Source organism: Priapulus caudatus, unplaced genomic scaffold (assembly GCF_000485595.1).
Source record: "Priapulus caudatus unplaced genomic scaffold, Priapulus_caudatus-5.0.1 Scaffold429, whole genome shotgun sequence".
In the NCBI taxonomy this organism is placed as follows: Eukaryota; Metazoa; Priapulida; class Priapulimorpha; order Priapulimorphida; family Priapulidae; genus Priapulus; species Priapulus caudatus.
Window position 1 is genome coordinate 171,202 of NW_014577490.1, and position 6,179 is coordinate 177,380.

Genomic DNA, 6,179 nt, shown 5'->3' on the forward strand with positions numbered 1-6,179 from the left:
CTGTGTGTGTGTGTGTGTGTGTGTGTGTGTGTGTGCGTGCGTGCGTGCGTGCGTGAGTGCGCGCGCGTGTGCGTGTTCGTGTGCTGCAAATGGCGACGGCTGAGTGTTCGTAAAAAAACGGGTTCGCGTCGGTGCGCGACATTTTCTGCTCAATTTGCGCGAGAAATGCCCGCGAACACATTCAGAGTAGAAGAAGCCATTTTTAACCGACGCGATGGCCCGCAGCCATATAAAGCAGTAACTACGATCCATCAAGAGCCAAGAGCTTTCAGCACATTCGCAGTACTTCTGCCAAGTGCGTACCTACGCAAAACACACCTGCACACACCTGTGCACACCTGCACAGGCAAGAGAGTAGCACGAGCCGCAATTCAATTCGTTCTTTCGTGCGGGTAAATTGCACGCTGTAGATTCGTTGCGTGATATCTCATTTGCTTGCTCAAATAATGAGACATCCACTCCCCCACCCACCGCGCTCTCGCATCTCTATTTAGACTTACACCGAATTTACTTAGGCTCCGTATAGGGTACAGCCACGGGGACGTTGGGAATCTGTCTAGTCTTTACGGAGCAACACGCGAACGCAATAACGAACCGGAATTCTAATCTAGACTGCGACCGTCACTTTCGGTGGTAACGTCACCGCGGCCAAACTCTGGAGCATGGGCGCCAGTCTAAAGGCGTACGGAATCGTAAATTTAATAAGAACTGTACCAGTGGGTCAACACAGCCCCCACATTCTTTCAGCGGGACATTAAGAAAAGCTCACCCGGGCATTTCGCATGATGACGAATCTTCAGTAGCACGGCTGCACGACCGCACCCGAGTGCCGCACATGTACACGCACGCACGCACGCACGCACGCATCGATGTATCACACCTACTCGATACACACGTACACGCACGCACGCACGCACGCACGCACGCACGAGCCGATGTATCACACCTACTCGATACACACGTACACGCACGCACACGCACGTCGATGTATCACACCTACTCGATACACACGTACACGCACGCACGCACGCACCGATGTATCACACCTACTCGATACACACGTACACGCACGCACACACACGTCGATGTATCACACCTACTCGATACACCCAGACTTTAATGTACGCCCAATCCACTAGTGAGGCTGATCATACACTCCCCCCCCCCATTATCCTGCCGCATCAGTCGGTGATCTCTCTAATGGTTATAAAAATGATGACGATATCCCCGCGCGCTAACGCATCGGGCTTTAAAAGCACGCGATATTTCGCGAAAATAGCCTGTTGTGCGTCGCGCTAAAAGCTGGTATGTAACGCGCCAACCGGGACATTGGCCGGATGCAACCACATCGCAGTAGATTCGTCCTATAGTGACTACAGAGTAGCTAAGAACCGTAGGGGCACCTATAGTCACAGCAGCTACAAAACACACTGCCACTAGATGCAGTCACATCAGATATAGTGAAACTCGACACAACACCCAAACATATCGGACACCTTTCGGCAATTTTTTTAAATATATTTCCATCTTATATCCAACTCCCATGTTATATCCTACATTTACCTACCCCCATTATTCCACAATACGTATGCTCCTATTGTATTAGTGCAAAGATGTTATCAGCTGAGATCGCTCTGTAGTAATATCAGGTAATATCAGGAGTACGTATAATGTAAACAATAACGTATTCGTGGTGATATGAAGAGGTAGCAGCTTAGCAGAAGAGAACTGCATGGAAACTACAGCGACACAATTGAGCGTGGCACCTAAAGCAGCTTAAAATTTCCGTCTGCATTATACCCTGATGCAAAAATAGCACATTGAATCGGCGTTACCATTCATGTCGCTGACAAAATAACGCATTGATTTCACACGGCTGTGGAAAAAAGGATTACAGAGATAGAACTAATGTTAGACATGCACGAATTCTCTACTTGTTTGCTTACAAGTGCCGAATATAAGTTATATCAGGATGCCAACCCATTAAACATCCGCCCACAGAGAGAATTACTACGTTTTGATGACCCCGACTATCCATTTTATACGGTCGTTAATATGCTAGTTATCTACACACGCGGATACAGAACAATACTGCGCACTGCGCACGCGCAGGTTCACAGACATCGCAGCCAACTCTGTCTGCGCGTTTTTCCACACAGTTACGACTTTTTACAAACTAGTTGCGAACTATGGACGAGATGCAGCAGCAGCTGTCACTCCGAGCTGGTCGCTTCACGTCACGCTGCCTAGTTACGCTCGCTCGCTGTGACTTCCTATGTTTAATTAATGAGCTGCATTAATGTTTGACACTGCAGGAGCTCCGGCCCTGTCTAGCAGCCGTACCTGATGTATTCACGAGGCAGACAGGCGCTGGCATAACATTGCATAACATTGCATAACATTGCATACTAACCGGGTCTTATGAATGCCACTCTTTCCGCAACCACCGACTAGATGGACTCCCTTTCTGGGCTTAAACCGGTGGACCCAGTCACGGAGACTACTGGAATCTGTCTTATTCCGGTCTACAGAAAACCTGGACATTGTAGCTGTTGGGGTCTACCAGCACTCTGAGCTTGTACTAGTGCATTGTAAATGGCATAGTAAACAGTTTCACGCCTAATAGAAATGTCACTAGATAGTATATATATATATTTCTGAAGGGAGGGAGGACGGGGGAAGGCGTCCATTTCCAGTGTCCCAGGTAAAGAACATGCCAATGTCCAGTTTCAAGTTAGACAAAATCACCAAATAAACTCCCAGTTTAAGTATTTTTCCCATGCTTTCATATAAATCCCCATTCCCAAGTTTATCTGGCATTTCCCGGTTATCAGATAACTAGTTGTCCAATCCCGCGTCTCGAAAACAACCGTTTCCATTCCGTTTCAATAATATTACAAAATTTAACACCCACCGGTGAAAACAACTAAGTTCCGCACACCCGGTTTATTCGCATTTTATTCTGGATTGAATCAGATGCCTATCATAACTTGTGACAGCCTATAGCACGAGCCGTACACGAGTTCCCTGTCTGATTCTACAAAATGTGACTTTCTATCGACCATCAAGGCAATCAGGTTTACCAAGTTGCTTATGGATGGATGAACACACAACACGATGTCATTTGTATACAAGTTCGACAAAGTAAAGAAAAAGGTGGGCATTTGGGAGCAAATTGTTTTTTTGTTTTTTTGTTTTTACGATATTACAACACCGGACACAATGCTACAATTGCGCGTGTATTGAAAAAAAATCTGAAGGAGTGCCCGCACGAGGCTGAACGCTATATTTTATCAAGCGTTTCATCTTACTGCTTTTCAAATCGCTATCTTAGTACGAAAACAAAAGAGACATGAAAGACGACAGCTATTCTGTGATCTACGAGTATAACAAAAGCCCACGATAGACTGTAATTTTACTTTGAAGTTTCCGTTTGCATCGACCGTTCGATTGTTGCGTTTGATCTCGCGCCCGCTTACAAGCCGCGCTCTCTCCTACTTGCAACCTTTTCCTCTTTTCACGTCACTTTCAAGATGGAGAGACCCGAGAGTAAATAATTATTGCACAAACATTTTTACAAGCTGCGAAACGAGACCATACATAGAAGATGAATACGTGCCCGCTGTGTCGAAAGTGTGATTTGGTCGAAAGTATACACAGCAGAACGTGCTCCCGAGTTTGTCTGCGTACACACACATCTCAATATTTCCACTACCTTCAATATATCTAGTACAGTTTAGATAAATAAAATAGGGGTTGACATTTATTTCTGATATTACTCTGTGATTGCGGCCGATGATTCCACACGGCAGATAATTTGGAGGTAGAATCGTTTAGGCTGCATTGACATCGCCTCGGGTTCGCTGACCGCTACGACGATCTACGCTATCTAACCGAACAAACAAAGTTGTTGCGTAAAATACACATTTCATCTGAGCGCGCGCGCGAGAGAGAAATTTCATATAAATCTTCATATAACGCTTCGTGTAGAGTTACAAGATACATTACGCACTTTAATCTAGCATTCTTGTGCAAACAACACCGTCTCGCTAGCACTTATTCGGTCTCTTTACCTTTCTAGAACACTCGCGCATAGACGCAATGATCGGAGGATGTAATTATTGTACACGCGCGTCGGAATATTACAAACATTCGGATAAAATGAGAGAACAATAGAGCGTATAGCTGTGAATGTGGGCGTAGCCAGTAATAGTCTAAACACACCATGCATACACTGCATAACTAACGCCTTACATCGCACACGGAGACGGCTACTGATGTAAAGGGCGGTGACAGCGGGAATATTTCTGCCTGTCAAATGCGCATGACGGGACTCGATCACTGGTCTAGTAAACCCAGCGTCACGTCTAATAGACAACGCGTCACGTCTGGTGAACCTCGCGTCACGTCTAGAAACCGCAGCGTCACCTTTAATAGACCCCGCGTCACGTCTGGTAAACCCCGTGTCACGTCTAGTAAACCTCGCGTCACGTCTAGTAAACCCCGCGTCACGTCTAGTAAAACCCGCGTCACGTCTTCCAGAACCCGCGTTACATCCAGTAAACCCCGCGTCACGTCTAGTGAACCTCGCGTTACATCTAGTAGACCCCGCATAACGTCTAGTAAACCTCGCGTCACGTCTAGTAAACCCCGCGTCACGTCTAGTAAACCTCGCGTCACGTCTAGTAAACCTCGCGTCACGTCTAGTAAACCCCGCGTCACGTATAGTAAACCTCGCGTCACGTCTAGTAAACCCCGCGTCACGTCTAGTAAACCTCGCGTCAGGTCGAGTGAACCTCGCGTCACGTCTAATGAACCTCGCGTCACGTCTAGTAAACCCTGCGTCACGTCTAGTAAACCCCGCGTAACGTCTTCCAGAACCCGCGTTACATCCAGTGAACCCCGCGTGACGTCTAGTGAACCTCGCGTCACGTCTAGTAAACTCCGCGTCAGGTCTATCAAACCCTGCGTCACGTTTTCCAGAACCTGCGTTACGTCCGCTAATGCGCGTCTCTGCTCCGGAGTCACTGCGGCAGCTGTGAAAGTGTCGCCGGGGTGCCCATTGCAGGACCTCTTTCACCGATAGACTGACGCGCACGTCTTGGGTATACTGTTTTGTCCATGGACAGCTTCGGCAACAAACGCGATCTAAATCCGCGTGAATGCCATCTAGAGATCGGCGCGTTTTGAAAGGGTCTCATTTCGAGCGAAACGCGCACTGATTTCCTTTCGCGTACGAACGTTTGAAGTTGTGCATGAAAGCGACGCTGTTAATTTACTGCAGAACTAGCCTAACTGAGCTGACCTTCTTTACTCGGTATATAGCTGTATACACAGACGCACGGCACACGCGTACACGCACGTACACGCACACGTGTACGCACGCATGGAGACGACACCCATACTTGTATTCACAATGACTTATTGTTATTATGCTGATCACTTAAATACGCCCGCTCTGACTCTATGCAGAATACCGTTATACGTAAGATGCATAATATGTAATCTTGGTAGAACAACATTTAGAGTCGGCAGTCAACGCACGCAGCTAGAGTTCCTATAGGGAACACAGCCGGCAGTATAACCTACCTACCTCATTGACTTTTGCGTCGTCCTATAAGAGGACAATATGTAGACTGAGGACGAAACCAGATCTGGGATTTGACAACGCACATCAGCGCACATCTGACGAGAAATATCACGTAAAAGGGTTCACAAATTAAATTTATCGTCGATTAATTTATCAAAATTCTGTGAAAATCGGAACATTTAACCGCGAAATGAGAAAAGCAGTAAATTTATAGTAAGAACGGAGAGAAATTCCCGTGTATTTACAGGTACGATTTACAGGTACCTCTATACACACATCATTGACCACTTGCCGCTGTTGACGGCAAACGGTGTCCTCTCACTAGACGCTACGCTGCTGCTAGTTGTCAGTTACTTAGAGGCGGAAGTTCAAATCACCGGGATAGTTACTCAGTCTCATTCTACCCCAGCTAGATCTCTCTGCCTCTCTCTCGTTCTCTCTCTCTCGCTCTCTCACTATCTTTCTGTCAATCTGTCTCTCTCTCGTGCTCTCTATCTCTCTATTGGCCTCTCTCCCTCTCTCTCTATCTCTTTCTCTCTCCCTCTCTCTCGCTCTCTCTCTCTCTCTCTCTCTCTCTCTCTCTCTCTCT

The 6,179-nt window shown here is 46.9% G+C and overlaps 1 protein-coding gene across 1 annotated transcript in view; it reads right to left on the reverse strand.

The window, feature by feature from the left end:
• Positions 1–6,179, reverse strand: part of LOC106810298 (amyloid beta A4 protein-like) — a 111,762-nt gene that overhangs the window by 98,963 nt on the left and 6,620 nt on the right. The window lies entirely within an intron of this gene.